This window comes from Myodes glareolus, chromosome 2 (genome assembly GCF_982192425.1).
Source record: "Myodes glareolus chromosome 2, mMyoGla1.1, whole genome shotgun sequence".
NCBI lineage: Eukaryota > Metazoa > Chordata > Mammalia > Rodentia > Cricetidae > Myodes > Myodes glareolus.
Window position 1 is genome coordinate 88,011,193 of NC_142027.1, and position 21,141 is coordinate 88,032,333.

Here is a 21,141-nt window from a genome sequence, read left to right on the forward strand (position 1 = left end):
GGTAGCCTAGATGCTCACTCTCAACCAGGATGGCCTTAAACTCACAACATTCCTCTTGCCTTGACTCCCAAGTGCTGGATTACAAGCATGAGTCGCTACATCTAGCTCTTATTGTCTTTCATTTAATTTTCAGCTTACAGTGCTAGGATCTGCTCGTGGAATACAGTGTGATATATTACTAAGTATCTAGGTTATGTAAATGATTGAGTTGGGCTAATTAGCATACCCATCATCTCAGTCATTCATCACCTTGTGCTGCAAATCCTTAGCAAGGTCTCAGCTATGTTGAAGCATAAACTCTGGTTATCCATCCTACTGTGCTACAGGACATTGGGATTCATTTCTCCCACCCGCCTTTACCCTCTGCCCCATAATTTTGAACCCAGTGAGTCACATCAGCATCTGCCTGTCCACTCGAGCTACCAACCTGTGGACTGTCTGCCTTCTCAGTTCTTTTTCTCAGCCCTCTCAGCGTAGCCAATCAAGCATCGTGTCCCGCCTGCTTTATTCATCTGATGTGATCATTGACATGGGTCTCTCAAAGCACATGTGTTGAAAACTTGACTCCTGGGGCAGCAGTGCCGAGAGATGGGGCTCTAACGAGAGGCGGCTAGGTCCCTAGGACCCTGCCTGCCTCAGCATAGATAGCTGTTGGGGGTTAATTAGCCCAAGAGTGGTCTTGCTGCCCCTCCCATGCTTCCTTGTCTTCCTTCCACCACGGGCTGATGCAGCAGGACGGCCTCCACGTTGGCCTCTTTAACGTCTGGAAGAGTGGAGAATAAAGTTTTTCATAACCTGCCCAGTTTCAGGTGTTCTGTTACAACAACAGAGGTACAGAGACACATACATGACTTCCCATGACGTCAGCCCAGTTGGAGCCTTCAGCCCCTCTCTTCTGGACATGCTGCAGCACAGAGACATCACACGGCCTCAGAGTACCTAGATGGTTGAAGTATGTAGGAGGTATGTGTAGATTCTGTGCAAACACTACATAGACTTACGGAAAAGGTGCAGATGCGTCTAGATTCTGACATCCATGGGGACCTGCACTGAATCCCCAGTGGAAGCCACAGAGCACAGACACAACTGTCCTGTCAGGCCTGGAAGGGTCACCTGTGACTCTGGGCAGCTAAGCCAGCTGATGCCATGCTTCCGGTCTGGGCAACATATGCTTTATGCTCTGATATGCATGAAGTACTTCCTGCCCACGTGCCACCTACAGACTGAATCTCAGGAGGCAGTCTCTCGCTATGATGAGAGTGTGGTCCCAGATGTGTCACTGAGCAGTTGTATGACTTGGGGCAAATGTCCTTTCTGGGATTCCGTTCTCCTCTGTCATATGGAGTGACCATAGTGCCGGGTTTACAGGGCAGCTTTAGGGCGTCAGTGGGTGAAGAAAAAGTACTGGGCTGGGAGGTGGTAGCATGCTCGTGTGAGTACACACACACACACACACACACACACACACACACTTAGGAAGCAAAGACAGAAGGATCTCTGTGAGTTCGAGGCCAACCTGGTCTCCAGGCCGAGTTCCAGGACAGGAAGGCTTCTCAGAGAAAGTCTGTCTCGAAAAACCAAAAACCAAAACAGAAAGAAAGAAAGGAAGGAAGGAAGGAAGGAAGGAAGGAAGGAAGGAAGGAAGGAAGAAAGAAAGAAAGAAAGAAAGAAAGAAAGAAAGAAAGAAAGAAAGAAAACGGGAAAAAAGAAAAGAAAAAAAAAGAAAGAGAAAGAACGTGTGCTAGGAGTGGGCAAGATGGCACCAGGGAAAGCCAGCAATATTCCTGTGTGCAGGCTGTCAGCTCTTTACAACCCCAGACAAGGAACTGCTTTATGACAGGAAATAGAAGCTGACAAACCGAGCTAGCCAGCTCTGAATGCTTCCATCTTACAAATCCTCCACCCCAAGGGCAGGGCTCAACCCATATCCCCTCCCCCACAAGCCGGGCCTCGGTTCCCGAGGAACAGATGCTAGCGGAGCTCAGGAAATCCTCTTGTCGTAAGCCCCAGCCTTCCTGCATGGCCACCCTGGTAGCGTCCTCCACGGCACTTACAGGCTGTGATCGGCGCGAGACACTCTGGATCCTAGCAGCGCCGCCTGCTCCTTGGTAGGAAATGTGTTTGAACTAACTCAAAGATAAGAAGTGCCTCACACTTAAAAATAGCTCCTTTTATAAAAATAAAAATAAACAAGCACCAAGTCCTACCCGTTAAGACCTGGCCTAGCTACAGGATAACGTGGCAGAGAGGCCTGTGGGTTCCAGCTTTCCATTCTGTAGCGCCAGCGTGCACCTCTCTCTTGCCCTGGGGAAATCAAAGGTGTTCTTGCAGAAAGGGTGGCTGCAGATGGGCAATGGCGCCATGGGCTAAAAAAGGTCGTGTGGCAGGAAGCATGTCGGTATGTGACAGTTCCCTGGGTCATGTGTTGTGACCACCAGGCTACGCTTCTACAGTTACAGCCCAGGAACCATGAGAAACACCAGCTGCAATCCTTGAGGACTCCTCAAGAGGAGTGCTCGAAAAAAACCGGGCAGGATAAATGTCCTTCATTTTGGTTCCACGGTGGCAAATGGCAGGCTTAAAACTAAGCAGGAATGTCACAGGCGGCTGCTTAGCAGGGCTGCAGGACCTTTTGGCTATAAAAGGTTATCAATTCACGGGGCTCATCAAGCATAGCCAGTTGGTTTACAGATCACGAGTCAACTTTCGGTTGCCGTTGAACTTCCTTTAAGCCTCTTGTTTTGCACCGAGCAAGCAAACAACTTCTAATCCCTCAGCTGTGTAGTTCCAAGTACACCACAAAGTGCCGAGACACGCCTTGGCCCCTGCTCTGTGTGGTTGCAGGTTAACCAGGCCTTCTGTTGGGAGCCTCTGCAACCAACCGTTCCTGCCCTTGGTGCACACCTCGCTGTGGACCGGCAGGCTCCCTGCTGACTTTTGTTTGGGCATAGCTACTTGATGATCTCCTCTCAGACCTACACCACACAGTCAGACTACCATAGGGACTATTACTTTTAAAGCAGAGTGCATGCTTTTGTGTTTAGGGAGACTTCAGGACACACTTGAGAATCCAGTATCAAAGTCTGTTTGCTTTCAGGAAGAGAGTGGTGTACAGGAAGGTGTACTGGAAGGAAAGAATGCCGCGGCAGGCCGGTGCATTCGCAACACAAACATCGCACCTGCCAACTGGAGCTTCTTTGAGAGGTCAATCTCAGGCTCTTAAGGCTAAGCAGACCTGCGCTGCAGCTCACTAAAGTAAAGGACACCCAAGTCACCAGCCTCAGTTTCAGCCGGAGCCGATTTGCTAAGATGCATGGCTATAGATTTTTAGTGCACTCAGGTTCTTCGTAATTAATTTCTACCAAATTTTTTGTTTTTGTTTTCTTGAGACCAGGTTTCTCTGTAGTTTTTGAGCCTGTCCAAGCCTGTCCTGGAACTAGCTCTTGTCGACCAGGCTAGCCTTGAACTCACAGAGATCCATCTGCCTCTGTCTCCCGAGTGCTGGGATTAAAGGTGTGCGCCACCACTGCCTGGCATCAATTTTTCATATGTATCCTATTTTGAGACAATGTGTAACTCAGGTTAACCTGCATGTGCTTGGATTACAGGAATGAATCCCTCCCTCCCGCCCCCTCTGGTTTCACTATGTCCCCCTGTCATCTCCAGGGCTGGGACTAAAGCCTGTGACATCACAGGTGGCAGAAATATCCTCTGCCGGACTTAGAAAATAGCTTCCTTTCAAGTTTACTCAAATCGGAGAAAAGTTTAACTGATGTTTTTATTTTCTATTTTGTTTTTGTAAATGCAGTGGCCATGAGGGTGCCATACAGAGTGATAAAGGGGCAATACCTTCTCAGAACCCTTTATTTTTTTCACATTCTTTTTGCGGGGGAGGGAAGTTGTGGTGCAGTGGGGAGGGGGTCAAAAGACATCTTTCAGGAGTCCCTTCTCTCTCCTATGTGGGTTCCAGGAATTGAACTGAGTTCAGTAGGCAAATACCTTGACCCAGTGAGCCGTCTTACTGACCCTCGGGGCACATTTAACTTTGAAAATTGTTTTAAATTATGCCCATGTGTGTCAGTTCGTATGTTAGCTTCTGCTCATGAGTACAGACCCCCCCCAGAGGTGGCATTACCAGCAACTGTGAGCCGCCTAGCTTGGAAGTGACCTCAGGTCCTCTGCAAGAGCACTGGGTACACTAACCCACTGAGCCATCTCTCCAGTCCCAGCCCACCTTCATAACACATGTCCCCTCCAGTTTCCCACAAAAGACGATGTTACAGATTTCAGAAGCCAGAGGGTTGTGCTTGGCCTTGTGGTCAGATGTCCTGAACACTTTTCTGGGGACAGAAGGGACAGTAGGGCCCTTTCCCAGGCCCTCACACTCACGCCCTTCCACTCTCCAGCAGGCCGGCATGATTTGAAACTAAAGAAGTGAGCTCAAATGTTATTAAATTTTTTAATTAAATATAAAGAGAAATGAAGACTTCTGCCCTCATCCTGTTCTTAGCCACAGCTCCTGCTGGCTGTAGGAAAGAATTTTAATTGGAAAAAAAATAAGATAGGATAATTAAATAACTCCAGAGGCAGAAGTGACCCAGCAGAAGTCACTAAGAATAACCCATAATTGTGTCGCTATGTTCAACACAAGTGTGGCTGGAAACATGACCATCCACCCAGCTGCCTAAGCCTCTCGAGTCACCCAGGAAGCCCCACCTCCTGCTCAACACACCTCTCAGCGGTCCTGGGGTTCCCTCATAACTTTTGTTCACCTCCCACCTTTGAAGACGTTTGTAGCTCTTCAGATGCCCCTCTTCCGACTCTTTGCCCCATGGATATAGCCTGAGACCTTGAACATGAACTTGTCCTGTGGTTCTGTGCTTGTCCCCCTCATGCCCTTGACTGTGAGACTCTTGAGAGCGAGGCTTGTCACTCCTTGCTCTATCTTCAGTACCTAATGGTAACTTAATAAATACATATAACTCGCGAAGCCATTCTTTTATGTTCTGCCGCATTCCAAAAACAAACTGAGAAGGCAAAGGAATAGTTTGCAATTACTGGCCTCCCTGCCTCCCGACAGCTGGGCAGCAATGGGCCCAGAGATGGTTTGGTGGTTAAGAGCACTGCTGCTCTTCCAGAGGACCTGGGTTCAGTTCCCCGCATCCACAGAGAGGCTCACAGCTGTCTCTAACTCTAGTCACAGAGGATCCAACACCGTCTTCTAAACTCCCTGGGTACCAAGCATGCATGTAGTGCACAAACATACATGCAGGCAAAATATCTATACTTATAAAATTAAAACAATAAAATTTAAAAACAAATAAACCAAAAGAGGCTTTTTTTTTTTCCAGGCTGGATGAGACCGAGATGAGCAGGTGATGTTCAAGGTCACGTGCAAAGTCAACCATGAGGGATGACACCATGCCTGATGGTCTGTTTTTCTAAGCATCAACAACCCCTAGAGAGCAGACACCAAACACCTTCATCAAATCGTCACAAGTCGCTATGACAGCAATTCTCAAATGTATCAAATATCCTTCTTATCAGATATTTACATTGCAATTCGTTTTTTAAAAAATGCATGCATGGGCAGCCCGTATATGGCGGTTCTGTTGAACTTGTCCATATTGGGTTTCATGGTCTTAGTGGATGAGGACGACTGACCAGGTCTCTTCCTCTGGAGGGCACCAGACCTCATTACAGGTGGTTGTGAGCCACCGTGTGGCTGCTGGGAATTGAGCTTAGGACCTTTGTACTAAAGGATCACAGTATTTGGAAGGTTGAGAACCACTGCTCTATGGCAAGGATGAAACTGAAGAAACTGGGTCAAGCAAAGATTTTTTTTTTTTTAATGAATGTAGTGGGGTTGGAGAGATGGTTCATCAGTTAAGAGCATTTGCTGCTCTCATATAGGATCCCAGTACCCGTTTCTGGAAGCTCATAGTAGCCACCTGTAACTCCAGCTCCAGGAGACCCCATGCCTTGAGCTCCATGGATACTAGCCCTGATGTGCACATACTCACACACCCAGGAGGCCGCCAGAGCTGCATAGTGAGACCCTGTCTCAGATAAATAAATAGTAAATCAAAAAAAAAAAAACCACCTTCATAGTCCATGTTGTGCCACACGAGTAATCCCAGCACTAAGGAGCCAAAGTGGATAACCATGAGTTCAACAAGATCAAGAACTTGTCTGGAGAAAAGATGGGTCATGGGAACACGGTCCAAGAATGGAATCATGTGAGATCATGTGAGGAGAATTCTGTTTGTGAGAAAACCCCTGGTGCAGGAGAATTGTCTGTATTCTGTCAGTCTGTTTATTTTGAATAAACGCTGATTGGCCAGGCAGGAAGTATAGGTGGGTCAACCAGACAGGAAGTAGAGGTGGGGTGATAAGAACAGGAGTGTTCTGGGAAGCGGGAAGCTCCCTCCACAGTTCTGCCCAGGTCACCGAAGAGGCAAGATGTAAGCTGCCCCGCTGAGAAAGGTACCTATCCATGCGGCTAACATAGATAAGAATAATGGGTTAATATAAGCTATAAGAGCTAATAAGAAGCCTGAGCTAATGGGTCAATCAGTTTGATAACTTATGGAGATTTCTGTGTGATTTTCTTTGGGGCTTGCCGGTTGTGGGGCACCAGGTGGAACAGATACCCCAACAAGCTGGCCCTCATGTTACAAACCCCAAGAAAACAAGACAGAGTCTTGTAACCTCAGTTTCTTCAAAACCACAGAACTGTTCTTGGAATGTGCTGTCACGCCCCTCCCAGGCGTAGCCAATGGGAGTGAGTTCACTGCAGTTTATCACACCTGGCTATCCTTACTTGTTTATGTGCCTCTATGGAAAAACATGTTTCTGCCCTCATGTGACTTGTCCCCCTGGCTGTGCATTTTACTCGTGTGAATCCTCTTTGGAGGACAAATTGTCCAATGCTCTGAATAAACTTGGCTGTTACGCGAGACTTTCGTCCACTCATTTCTTCAACTCATTCTCCCTGGCTCAATCCCCTTCAGAGCAATAAACAGGAACTGAGGAGGAGGAGTAGAAAGAGAAGATGCGGCCAAAGTCAGACCACCGGTAAATACACAGCGTGGATTCCAATCCGAACACCTTTGTTCTCCACATCCTTCTACTATGCCCTTTGGTCTCTGCTCACAAACTTGGCTCTGACACCTAAACCCTGTGAGCCCTTTAGAACAGTTTGTTTCTCGTAGTCTGAAAGGGCTGTGGTGGTGGTGGTGGCCTTAGGGAGAGCTGGACTTACACCAGGCAGAACTATTATCTACACCCACACTGATGATCTCATCAGAAGCCTGAGGCCATCCTCAGGTACAGCCTAAAAGATACGCTCTCCTGCAGCGTGGTAAGAGACAGGCAAAGGGATCGTTCCCGTGTGCTGGCTGCAGGCTGCACTGGAAGCCGACCCGAGACCTGCCAGCCCTAGTGAGGCCTCCGTCTGAACCCTTCCCATGCTAGACTTCAGGTCTCTTTCTAGGACTGACTTCCATCTCAGGGCCTCTCTAGACCAAGATGGTGCCTCTGGGTTCCAGTGTCTGGAAGGGCAGAGAAGGAAGTGGGGTGATCACTAAGGGAAATACACAGATGTACATCCCATGTAGCAGGTGAGTTAACTCCCAGACAGAGACAGCCTTGGGGGGATTTGGCTGCTGCTCTCCTCCCACCCACACATCTAGCATGCTCATGGCCAGCCGAAGTAGATCTGGTCGTCAGCAATTTACCCCTGACTGAGCCACAACCATCTTCAGGTGGACGTGGAAAGGTACACTGCCAAAACAGCAGTGTGCCGGAGGTGGCCAGAGTGGTGGCACCTTACCCAATCCTGTCTTTTGAACGTGAACTTTCAACAGTTTCAATCAAGCATCAGGTAACACGGGAACACATTGTAAGAGGCATTGGTGGTCAGCCTGACTGCTGGGTAAACATCACAGCCCCAGATGGCCCCGGTCAATCACTCCACGTGGCCTCCTGATGCAATATCGCTATAAACACCAGCAGGTGTGGCAGGTTGTGCAGGAGAAGCTGGGCAGGCTGCTCACAGTTCACTCATTGTTTCAGAGCTGTTGACTTGTATGTATGTGTATGCACCTGCGACATGTATGGCTGCCATGTCCATATGGGTGCCCACGGAGGCCAGAAGGGGGCACCGGATCCCCTGGAAATAGAGTTACAGGTGGCTGTGAGTCAACCAAGCTGCATTTTGGGAAGAGAACCCTGAAAGAGCCGCAAACACTCTTAGCTGCTAAGCTATCTCCCTAGCCCACTAATAGTATCTTTAATAAATAGAAACAGTTTCTAAAATAATAGTAAAGCTGAGGTATAGCTTAGCTTAGAGCACATACTTAACATAAAGAAAGCCTCGGGGCCCATTCCCAAAACCAAAATAATAATAATAGCAGTACTAATAACAGCAACAATAATGATAATAAAGTTGAAAGTGTAATGAGGCTGAAGAGATGGCTCAGTGGTTAAGAGCACTTGCTACTCTTTCAGGAGATGAGATCAGTTCCCAAAACCCGTATTAGGTGACTTGCAACAGCCTACTGTTAAGTCGAGCTCCAGGAATCCAGCACCCTCTTCTGGCCTCCACTGGTACTGCACTCAATGCACATACTCATACACTTATACACAAAATAAATACATATTAAAAATGACAATGTAACAAGTGCATGAGCAAGTGGCCATTGTGTGTAACCGTCATCATCAAGTACTGCTTACTGTGTGGGGCTGTCTGTGCTGTGCTTCCGTGGAACTGGCAAAATGACCAACGGTTTGCTTACAGTGACATCTTCACCTATATTATATGTTCCCCTCTAAGGTCACACCTACTACCCTACACAGTGTAACAGGGAGTTTTCAGCCCCATTACAATCTCGTTTTGTTTGGTTTGGGTTTGGTTGGGAGACAGTCTCACTATGTAGCCATCGCTGGCCTGGAACTCAGAGAGATCTGCCTGCCCCTACCTCTGGAGGAGGATGAGGAGGATGAGGAGCGTGTACCACTGCCCCGGCAGCTCTACTAGAATCTTAAGGAACCAGCAGTATGTATACAGTTGCTCATTAACTGAAAAGTTATTAAGCAGCAAGGATGTATTTATTTCAATTTTTTATGGAATCAGTTATAACATACACAAAAATAAAAGGCTAAATAGGAGATTGAAAAGAAGATAAATAGGAATTCCAGTATGTTCTTCCGATCCTTGTCTGCTTATTACCTTAGCACTTTCGTCCTTGTTAGCCTATGTCAGGAGGAAAATCCCAGCAGAAATAATCAGAGGACCAAGAAAATTAAATCAGATGCAAAATGTGTTTGGGAAGTATAGGAAAATAAGGGCATATCAGACGAGGGTTAGTGATAATAACTACTGCTTTTCATAACTAGCACCATCATTAGCCAAAAAGCAAGCCTGTAAGGTCAGACAGCTGAGGCCATTTTTCATGTTGGGAAACTGGTGGCCCGAAGTTGGAACCACGCTCTGAGTTCTTCGGTTGCCAGTTTCTGATGGGTTTGGTGGTGCGGTTTCCTGGGACGGAGCACAGGAAGAAGAAAGGGTGGAGCCGGGGGAGGATTTGTTCGGTGCCTGTGAGTTGTTCGGTGCCCGTGAGCTGTTCGGTGTATGCATCTGCGGGATCCGGTGGCAAGAAAACAATTTGGAAAGTGTCAGCTGCTCAGGAGCCAGAGTAGAAGACGTTTGTTTGGGTCTTGTCACCTTGATCAGGAACAGCAAGTACAGACTGGTGAAGAAGGGAGTGAAGGGAGCTGGACTCTCGGATGCCTGAGGGGGTTGGGATGTAGAGTGGAGCTTTGGTGGGCAGCTTTCATTGGAGGAAGACCACCCCTAATGGAGGGACAGCCCACAACATAATGAGCAGTGACAAATCATGAATAAAGAGACCTAGAATCTGCCACCACCTGGGAGAGACCAAGTTAAGTAGCTAAATGCCTTGTGGGATTCCCAGGTCAGTCCAGGAATGGGGAGTTGGGAAGACACCAGGGTTGGGGTATCCTCAGCCTCGAGAGCCTCCCTTGGTGTGAGCAGAGCCATGGTTCCATGCCCGGTGCCACAGAGAGAAAGCGATGAGAGACAGCGAGGATGGACGTCGGTGGAAACTTGGTGTACTTTAAATAACAGTAATTTGCCAAGCGGTGGTGGCGCACACCTCTAATCCCAGCATTTGGGAGGGAGAGAAAGGTGGCTCTCTGAGTTCTTCGAGGCCAACCTGATCTACAAAGTGAGTTCCAAGACAGCCATAGCTATACAAAGAAACCCTGTTTCAAAAATAATAAATAAATAAATAACAGTAATTTATCAAAGCTAATGTCTTGGTTTGGGTCATGCCAGCATTATAGATTCAGACACTAGAGGAAGCTGAGTGAGGGCTATATGAAAGCCTTATGTGCCAGTTTAACCTGTCTGTGAGTCCAACATTATTTCAAAATAAAAAAAAAATTAAGCAGGGCATGTGGCACTCTTGAGAAAAGGTAATAGGGTAGGGAGTTCTGGGCCAGCCTGGGCTACAGATTGACTCTGTCTCAGATTTTTTGAAAGGGCTGGGAAAGAGCCTTCACAGGAAAGCGATTGCCTTGTCTATGCCAGAGCCTTTTAACAAAAGCACTCAGCATGTGCCATAGGTCATCTTGGGGCTGGAGAGATGGCTCAGTGATTAAAAGCACTGACTGCTTCCAGAGGACCAGGGTTCAATTCTCAGCACACACACATGGTGGCTCACAACTGTCCATACATACGTTTCCGGGCCTTTTTTTTTAAGATTTATTTATTATGTATACAGCCCTTCCTGTTTGCCTGCACTCCAGAAGAGAACACCAGATCTCATTATAGATGGTTGTGAGCCATCATGTGGTTGCTGGGGATTGATCTCAGGGCCTCTGGAAGAGCGGGTAGTGCTCTTAACCTCTGAGCCGTCTCTCCAGCCCTGTTTCTGGGGCTCTTAAACCCTCTTCCATCCTTAATGGGAATTGCACACATGTGGCGCACACACATTCATTCAGGCAAACATTCACATATGCAAAGTAAAAATAAATAATCGAAAAAATGGGATAAGTCATCTTGCAGCCCCAACGCCTTCATTCTTCTCCACTGGCCAACAGATTTGGCTAGAATTCCAAGGCCTTGGATATTGCTGGTCAGAGTAAGGAAGCGGAAAGGGAACTGAGGGGGCAGAAGGTCAGGCCTGCTTTTCTGCGCGATCCACAGCTGGCCATGGCTGACTCCAGCTATAGAGCTCTGGACCCTGGGCTTCTCCTTGGAGGAAGTCACTCTTATTGTCTGCCGAAGATGCCAGAATGAGACCGTCTGGGTCGGAATCACACCATCTGTTTGTGCCCTCGGAACTTTTAAAATGATCCCAGTGTTTACGGATCTGAACTTCCGATGTCACACTTGTGGGGGAAGTACCCAAGAGGCTTCCAGGCCTGGCAAGACTGTTCATGCAGGAGGGAGAGCCTTGGCTAGGAAGCAGGTTAAGTTGTGCAAGGTGGTGCTCAGTGAAAGCGCTGTTGTCATTCTGGTTGCCAGGGAGGGGTTCACGCTAGCATCTCTCAGATCCACTTCCACCTAACTGCAGTATCCTGAAGCCAAGGCAGATGCTCCGACTTAGCATGTCACACTCACGGGTGAATTTTCCCACCAAGAAGACAGGATTTTTCTACATTGAAATTCTCAGCGGGGTTGAAGAGATGCTTAAGGGCCCCGGCTGCTCTTCAGTGGACCCAAGTTCGGTTCCCAGTACCCACATGGCAGCTTAGAACTGCCGGTGACACCAATTCCAGGGGATCTGATGCCATCTCCTGGCCTCCATGGCCACCAGACACACTTGTGGTACATATATACACACACAGGCAAAACACTCCAACACATAAAATGAAGGTGAATAAATTATAAAAAAGAAAAAAGTCCCAGGGCTGGAGAGGTAATGATCTGGACTCTATTCCTAGAATCCACTCCACAAAGTTGTCCTCTGATCACCACAATCTGTGCCGTGCATGGCACACGTGCCCCCTGCTCCCATGCGCGCAAGCACACGCCCACAGGCACACCACACATACACACTCATAAATAAGTGTTAAAAAAAAACATTTTTAAGGCAGAAAATCTCCCTGTAGAAAATGGTATCTACAACATTGTTCCATATCCACCATTCCCTGCGCTTTGAAGTCAGGCAAATTCAAACTGACATACCCGCATCTTCCAAGTGGCAAGACAGAGTAGTCTTTGTTTTCCTGCCTCTGGCTGGTTCCTGGCGACTTAGCCAGGGCCACCTTTCCACATCACACACTAACCCTTAGTCCTACAGAAGCATTCCAGGACAGCTTGCTGCTTGTTCTCCTGATTCTCCCTTCTTCCCACTCTCTCTTTTTGTTTTTAAATTATCTTTTATCCTACCTCTTGGGAGGCTGAGGTGAGAGTATCGCCACAACTTGGAGCTCCCCCCCCCCCCCTTTAAAAAGGCGATTCTAATCAATGGTGGCGCATCTTTAATCCATGCACAGGGAAAGCAGGTGGATCTCTGTGAGTTTGAAGCCAGCCTGGTCTACAGAGTGAATTTGAGAACAGCAACACAGAGAGACCCTATCTTGAAAAAAACAAACAAAAGGATAGTAATAAACTTGTGACATGCCTGTAATATGACACACCCCTCCCCCCAGAGAATCCGCTGTAAGGAGGCCAGCACTGGCTACACAGTAAGACAAAATTCTTTCCCCTTTGCGGAATGCCGTAGTAAACCCTTTCGTGGACATGATGGGGTTAAATTGTTTGTGAAACATCTCAGGGCTCAAGACTAGCAGACTCAGGAGCCAATGGCCAAGCAACCCCTCAGGCAGCAGTGTGGTGGCTGGGGAGGAGCAGAGCAGAGCTTTGGGAGTGACTGGGAAGTTTCCTAAGGAGAAGACATTTCTTTGACCCAGCGAAAGCCACGGAAAAGGATAGGGATGGCTCAGTGGTAGAACATTTACTTATCATCCACAAGGTCCCAAGTTCTACCTCAGCACCCCCACACACACAGAGAAATGATAAAGTTGATTCTTAGCACAACATGATGATTTGCTCTTGCACAAGCATTCATTCAAGGAGACTGAGGCAGGAGGATCACCTTGAGTTCAAGGCCAGACTTAGCTAAGCAGTGAACTGAAGGTCAACCTGGACTACAGTGTGAGACCCTGTCTCAAAAAACAAAGGGAGGTGCTGGAGAGATGGTTCCGCAGTTAGGAGCCCTGGCTGCTCTTGCACAGGACCTGGGTCTCATTCCCAGCACCCACATGGCAGCTCATAACTCTGACTTCAGTTTCAGGAGATATGACGCCCTCTTCTGGCCTCCACAGATACTGCATGCATACACAGACAGGCAAAACATCCACATGTAAATTTTGAATTGGAAAAAAAAAAAGTGAGAGTTGCCAGATGTGGTGGCCTGTAATACCACTTGGTGGTATAGGCAGGAGGACTTCAGTTCTACCTCAGCTAACAAAATTGGAACCAGCCTGGGACCTGAAACCTTGCTGTAAAAAACAAACAAACAAACCCATAAAGCTTAAACAAATAAAGTTGATGCTATTTCCTGTTGGGAAGCTCCACCAGCCCCATTCCAGACCCCGCCCCTGAGAAAGCCCACCATTGGTGGCTCCTCCTTGTGAGATGCAAAAGACCCCGCCTACTGCTTATTTAAGCCCATAGAGCTGCCACAAACTCTCACACTGTCCCTCCTGCCTTCCTGAGGGTCACCTGGGAGTGCTCTTCTCTGCTTTGCTGTTTATTAAATCTGGATTTATTAATTCGGTTTGCTTTGGCTAAATACATCCCCGATAACCAGGGATCCAATACCTTTCATGTCCATGTTGATAAATCAAGTTTGACAGAATTTGGAGTTTGGTCAGACCTATCTTTTTCTATTTCATAAAAATAGGACTTGCCCGAAGGTCGGTCCTCACTTACTTTGTAGTACATTTCTTGTGGCTTCATTTGCGACACTTCCATTACAAAAGAATAGTATGGATTCCACATTCCAAGTAAGGAAACTGAGGTAGAGGCAAAGGAACTTGTCCACGGTCGCACAGCTTTTTAGGAACCAGACTGGGGTACAGACTTCAACCGTCACATGCTAGGGAAACATTGCACCCTGAGCCACACTGCCAGACCGGAAGTAACTGATTATGTGAACACCAGGGAGGCTGCTAATAAGCCTACAGGGCTCAGACAGCTCCTTTCGCCCACCCTCTGTCAGTGACCTTGACGCTAAAAGAGCCCGGCGCTGGTGAACCAGTGCCCACACACTTGCTTGCCCTGAGCTGGAACCTCGTTGAGTCGGGACTCAGGACTCCTCGGGGCGAGCTCTCTCCTCTGGGACAGGAGCTGTTGCTGCCTGTTCTTGGGCTCCTTCCACTCAGCTAATTGGTGCGTCTGGGCTCCCAGGCTCCTTCCCCACTCGGTTTTTCTAAAGTCAAGGACGCTGTCCTGACGAGCTGAGTGAGTGAGTGAGTGAGTGATTTAGCAAAAAGAGCCCTTCTGCTGGGTGAGCCCAAAGCAAAGGCCAATGGCTATATTTAAGAGGCCGGCTATCGGGAGCCTGGGAAAAAGGCGCCTGCTGTGGATACGGTTGGGGGCACGGGCAGATAAAACCCAGAGAGACCTTTGCCTTTGGGAAAGGAGTGGGGCCTTAATCTAGACACAGCCTATGGGCCCCATTACCTGATTACTTTAAAGGTAATGAAGTCGGGGAGAGACTCCGCTTGCACACAGTCTGGAAACAAGACTTCTGCCACATACCTGCAGTGAGAAAGGAAGATCTGACACCCTCCTACTTCCCATTCCCACCCCCAACCTCCATCCCCCTCCCCTCCCCTGTACCTCTCTCCCATGAATCAAATGTTCGGTTTTGGTGTTTTGTTTTGTTTTAACTCCAGTTTTGAAAGGCTCTCCCCAGTGTGCCGACAGCAGACACTCGGAACCCCAGAGGTCTTCTCACAGAGCAAGCCAAATACAGCCACTCAGGGTCATCCTGAGAAGCAGGCTGTGAGTAGGAAAGCCGTGCTGGGGGTGAGTTAGAGTGCTGGGCAGAATTCCAGGATGAGGCCCTGCCTGCTCCCCTATTCTTTATCTTCCTAGTGTCAGTTCTGAAAGAGGAACCTTCCACAGGTTAAGTCCTGCAATTCCACCGGAGACTTCTTATTATTTGATATTTAAAATGGACAGTTATCCCATATGAGATGTCCAGGCAAGCTTACCACAAGTACATTTAAATTGTTTGGTCCCCAGGTTTTGGTAGGGGGGTGGCTCAGGATTGAATGTAGTGCTTTATATAAACTAGGCAAGAACTCCAGCACCGAGCTACAGCCCCAGCCCTTGAGAATAACTCTGAGATACATTTGAGTGTGCAGGGCAGATTTGCCATGACGCTACTAAATACCAAGTTCATACCATGCAGGCATGACCACTCAGGGGCATAGGCAGATGCCCAGCCTTGGGGTCATATGACCATCCACTGCTATCAAGTCTTTGTAGGACTAAAACACACATACACACACATTTATTTTTGTGTTTGAATGTTTTGCCTGAATATATGTATGTGCACCATGTACCTGGTACCTACAGAAGTCAGAAGAAGACATCAGATCACCTGGCACTGGAATTATGGGTGGTTGTGAGCCACCGTGTGTGTGTGTGTGTGTGTGTGTGTGTGTGTGTGTGTGTGTGCAGGAAGCAAACCTGCACACAGCAAGTGCTCCCACCACTCTACAGCACTGGGCCAGGCTGGGATTCTTTTATTTTAAACAGGGTTTCCCTGTGCAGCCCTGGCTATCCTGGAACCCATTCTGTAGACCAGGCTGGCCTCAAACTCAGAGATCCGCCTGTCTCTGCCTCCTGAGTGCTGAGATAAAAGGCAGCAGGTAGCACCACCACCCTGCCAGGAGAGATTCTTAATCACCTAAGAGCCACGATTCTTTTCTCCTGCTTCCTAGTTGGCCACGAGGCGAGTAGCTCTCCTCGGCAAGGATGCTCTGCCCAAGCACCTGGGCTCTGTAACAGACCCCCTCCGATGGTGGGGTGCTTCGTGTTCTTCCTGTGAGCACAGAAAGGCACTCGATGCAGCGGCTGACCAAACAGAAGGCCTGGAAGTCATGTGCGGAACCCGTGCCGACTGATGTCCACCGCCCTGGGCCTGAGCACTCGCTCACAGCGAGAAAAGCAGCTGCTGTTCTTATTGTAACTCATCCATGAGTCCAGGTCAGAAGCCGAACGAAACAGCAAACAGTCCTTGTTTGGGATCTCAGCTCCTCCCCTTCCAAACCTCACCCTCAGTGCACCAAACGGCCGCCCCTCCCCTGGAGCTGCCCTCTTCAAACTCCGCCCTTCCGAAAGCCAGCCAAAAGTCTGCCCCTCCTTGGAGCTGCTCAAGACCCCACCTATAGGCTACTTAAGACCCGGTAGCCATATTTGTCACGTGATTCTTCTCCTGCCCACCTGACGGTTACCCAGGAGTTCCTTTGCTCTGTTCATTAAACCTGGATTTAATAATTCAGTTCGATTGGCTTTATTACATCGGCGGCAGATTTCCATTAACTGGGGATTCAAAACTTATCAGTTCTGACCATGCCGAAGGAAGATGGTTATTTTCGAGGGATGGGGTGAGGCCAGTGTGGAAGGCACCCACTCACCGCACATGGCTGCAGTTCAGTCACACCTGCCGGGGTACACAACACCCCTCATAATGGCATACTTCTGCTGTCGTCCCTGTGTGCTTCTAGCTTTGTCTCACAAATTCTGTCTCTATCATAACTCATCCCAATTGGTTGCTATGGGGATTTGTTTTGCTTTGTTGCTACCTGGTCTCAGGCAGCCCAGGCTAGCCTCAAACTGGCCAAGGCTGACGATGAATTCCTGAACCTCTCTTTGTGACTGTTCATTTGTGAACGTTTGTTTTTGTTTTTAGGGTTTGTTTGTTTGTTTTGCTTTTATTTTTAGGACAGGGCCTCGCTGTGTGGTCCCAGCAGACCTAGAACTAACTACATTGACCAAACTGGCTTTGAGGTCACAGGGGTCTACCTGCCTCTGCCTCCTGAGTACCTCCAATGCTGTATTAAAGCTGTTGGTCACCTTGGCTGGCTGAGCCCTGATCCTCTTGCCTCTAACTCCCAAGCACTAGGATTACAGCCATCATGAGCCATCATGCCAGGCTTTGCTTTTCTAAATTACTTTTTGGTATGCTTCAATTTATCAACAGAATTCAGCATTACTGAATTTGCTCAATCAAAGATGCCTCCCGCTTCCATAGTACATTCGTTTCCTTTTCACCAGGATCTTTCTTCGTATTCTTTCATTCTCCCATTAATTCAGTGATGGGCAGCTAAGACGAAACACTGGCCAACTACAGGGGTGCATGCCTGTAATCTCAGCACTCAGGAGGATGAGGAGTTATTACAGAGACCAGTCTGGGTTAAGTGAGACTCATCTCACACTGACTGATGGGGGAAGGGCCCAGCTCACGTGGGTGGTGCCATCCCCGAGCAGGTGGATCTGGGTTCTATAAGAAACCAGGCTGAGCAAGCCGTGGGGAGCAAGCCAGTCAGCATCGTTCCCCCATCCCGGCTGCTAGGTTCCTGCCTTGAGTTGCTGCCCTGACTTCCATCAGCAATGGCGTTGACCAGAGAGTTGTAAACTTGAAGTAAGCCCTTTTCTTTACAAGCAGATTTTGGTCACGGTGTTTTATCCAAGCAGCTGAAAGCATACTAAGACAGACTACTCTTAACTGCAGTCTTAAAACAACAGATCGAATGAAAACCCACTCTTGTAAAACTACTTTTGGAGAACTTAAGAAACATGGGATTTTACTGCATTTCTTGAACAACAAATATAGCTCATGAATAATCGATTTTTTTTATAAGCAAGTCTTCTTGTTGAGTACAAACCCAAAGGAAAGGGAATTAGTACCCTGCAAATATATTCTCGTGGGATCGCAGAATCACTGAATCGGCTAACTACATTATAAACTGGTGGGCTATATAGGCAACAGGATACACCTATGGTCATTTCATTTATTTATTTTTGGGACAGGGTCTTACTGTAGAATTTAGGCTGTTCTGGGATTTGCTGTGTAGACAGGGCTGACCTCACATTCCACCCACACAAGACCAGAACCTTACTGCACTGTATTTGGGAAGAAAAAAAAATAATAACTTTTTCACGATATGAAAACTAGAACTCTGAGATTTTGAAAGCACGTGGTCTTTTATTTCTGTTTTTGTTTTACTGATAAGGCCCTTTCTCTGCATTTTACCCTCTTCCCTCCAACAAAGCTTTGCCCTTTTTTATCCTGCCCATTATTGTCACTTCTATACTAAAATCAAACAAACTCAGCTCCACAGATTTCGAAAACACTAAGGAACACTGTCCAACCCAGAGAAGGAGAAAGCAACTTCCAAATCCAAAGGTTGAGCAAGAAAACCGCCTGGCAGGCAGTGTCTGGTCTTATCAACCGCAAGATTTCGGGGTAATGAAAACTCCACAAATGCTCCCACAGGCGCACGTGCCTCCTCCCACCCTCTCGCTCCTCGGGGAACTCCTGGCACTAACTTCCTTAGGCACAGAACACCTGGCTCTCCGTGAGTTTTAACCCAGGACTCCTCTGAGGTCCATCCTCGCAGCTCTGGGACAGCATTCTGGCTCCCAGGTTCAGATACTCCGGCCCTGGCTACCGCGCGGGTCTGGAAAAGCAAGCTGCGCAGCACAAGTTGGCAATTCTAGAGAAGAAAGCAAGCAATGAGGGGGTGCTTGCGGGCTCTTCCATCTCCTTTAGAAAGCAATTAGAGAGAATAAGTCACCCACCCACCCCGGATACCTTCTATTGCAATCCTGCAGTCCCGGCCTCTTTAAAACCTGCATTTTTCTCCCTGGGAGAAAGCCTTAGTTAATGATTGCCAGCCGGCTGCTCTGTCTGGCAGGCCATGTGACCCGGACACGTGACTCGGAGCTGGCTGGGATGGTTTCTCCTATTTGAATAAGCTTGGGCTTATTATTGCAGTCTGTGGGAGCGGCGGGCGCAACGTGATTCCCTGGCCGTTACACAACGCTGGAGAGCTGTGCTCGCCGCTGCCAGCCGCTCCAGGGCTGGCTTCTCAAGAAACAGAAAACAAACAGGACTTGGTGTTTTCCAAAGTAAGAGTCCGTTCTCCCCTTTGGAAAATGCATCTTGGCAAAAGACAAGGCCCAACCTCGCCAGATAGTACTAGTCCTTTTGGGGCAAGAAAGGTAAACTTGTGCGCAACAGGCAAAGCAGAGAGCAGATCGGGATGGGTTTTACCGCGCTCGTTTCTCTCCCTGAAAAGGCCTCAGAATATGGCCTTTTTACATTCATAAAAAGTGTCCACTAACAGAATGTGGTGGCAATGCTTTTAAACCCAGCACTCCCGGAAGCAGAGGCAGGTAGAGCTTTGTGAATTTGAGGTCAGCCTAGCCTACATAGCGAATTTTAGCCTGCCAGGGCTACCCCCACTTCTCGCCAAAGTACACGAGGTTGAGGTTCTGATTCAGCAGGGGAGTGCATGCGAGGTCTTGGGGTCAGCCCCCAGAACCAAAATCAAACAAACAAACAAAAAACCCAAACCCTACGATTACTTTTAAATTTAAACTGCAAATAGCAAGTCCTTTTGCGGTTCCTCCTTCCTTTAATTTGTCAAATATTATTAGGTGAATTTTTATTTTCAGCATATCCTAAAAAGGATCGAATGAGGGTCTCTAAAAGGGAAAGCTGGAAGAGCCTTCACAGGTTAAATGACATGCATGCACATGTTTGAAAATATGGGCAGGCTGGCCTCTAGAGAGCCCCTCTCCCACTAAGATGTCATCTTCACTGTAAGCTTCCTAGGACCGCCCCAATCCCACGCCAAACGGAGCCCTGCTGGGTTTAGCTTTCTCCAGCCTCTGCTGTAGTGACCAGAACAAGAGAAAGGCGGGGAGGAAAAACCACATGAACCATGTCTTGCCAGGATGGAGCCTGACAGAAGCCCTCCCCAGGTGGGACCATAGCGGGAGGCCCCTCACTGTCTCTTCCTTTAAGGAGGCGCTTTCTCTAGGCCAGGCCAAGAGGTTTACAGCAGTGGAGTCTTTCATCATTCCACAGCCTGCTAAGTGTTACTGCAGGGGCCTGGGAGACAGGAGCCAGCAGGCCCAGGGACAGAAGGACAGAGCCCTGCTCCCTCAGGGCTTCGACTCCACTGATCTCTGGGGCCCAGCCTGGCCTGGCTGAGATTGCAGTAGCTGTTGTGGTCGGCCAGCCCTTTCCTGTTTGCTGGCATTGCCAAGGGTCCTGCCCTACTGGCTAGGACTCAACAACTTGCCAGCTGACTCATCGTGTGGTGGTTTGAACAAGAATGTCCCCCACAGGCTCCCGTATTTGTCATGGGTTGTTTGGGAAGGTTTGGGAGGTGCAGACTTGATAGAGTGTGTCACTCTGAATCGGCCTTGAGAGTTTAAAAACTCCTGAGCTGACTTTTGGGAACCTATTCCCTGTACTGGGTTGCCTTGCCCAGCCTTAGTACAAAGGAAGGAGCTTAGTCCTACCTCAACTTGATATGCTGTGTCTTGTTGACACCCATGGGAGGCCTGCCCCTTTCTGAACAGAAGCAGAGGAGGAGTGGGGGGGGGGGGGGTAGAGGGGAGGTGGCGGGGACAGGAGAAGAGAGGGAGGGGAAAATGTGATCAAAATGCAAAATAAATGGAAAATTCTAATTAATAAGAAAAAAGGCTCTGTGCTATTTCCAGTTCACTGTCTCTGCTTGTGGTTCAAGATGTGATCTCTAAGCTTCCTGTTCCTGATACCACACCTCTGCACCCCTCAATTGGACTCTTCTTATTCCTCTGGGACCCTAAGGCCAAGCAAGCCTTTTCTTCTCTCGGGTGCCTTGGTCATGGTATTTTAGCATAGCAACCGAGAACTAACTAAGACACATGAGGGACAAGAACCCAACCTTCGCTGGAAGACACAGGTGTGGCTTTGTTCCTTGGGGACACTTCAAGCCAGCCTCCAGGGCATCTCCCTCACACTTATTTATAAGGGTCTGGTTGCTATTGGCAACTGGATTGAAAGAAAAGCAGGTCTACCCTAGAGTGAA

The 21,141-nt window shown here is 48.3% G+C and overlaps 2 long non-coding RNA genes across 3 annotated transcripts; both read right to left on the bottom strand.

The window, feature by feature from the left end:
- Window positions 1–488: 488 nt before the first annotated feature.
- On the bottom strand, window positions 489–2,774 carry LOC146895538 (uncharacterized). Its single transcript, XR_015000489.2, has 2 exons — window positions 2,055–2,774; window positions 489–763 (listed from the first exon to the last, which is right to left on the bottom strand). It is a non-coding gene; the product is annotated as an uncharacterized LOC146895538 (long non-coding RNA).
- Window positions 2,775–9,089: 6,315 nt separating this feature from the next.
- LOC125390052 (uncharacterized) lies at window positions 9,090–19,072 on the bottom strand. Of its 2 annotated transcripts, none has more exons than XR_015000488.2 (6): window positions 18,870–19,072; window positions 16,690–18,771; window positions 14,882–15,044; window positions 14,723–14,800; window positions 13,970–14,135; window positions 9,090–9,793 (listed from the first exon to the last, which is right to left on the bottom strand). It is a non-coding gene; the product is annotated as an uncharacterized LOC125390052 (long non-coding RNA). The 2 variants fall into 2 exon arrangements; XR_015736911.1 differs by lacking the exon at window positions 13,970–14,135 and adding an exon at window positions 15,960–16,094 and having other exon boundaries at window positions 9,090–9,856; window positions 18,605–18,771; window positions 18,870–19,030.
- Window positions 19,073–21,141: the final 2,069 nt, after the last annotated feature.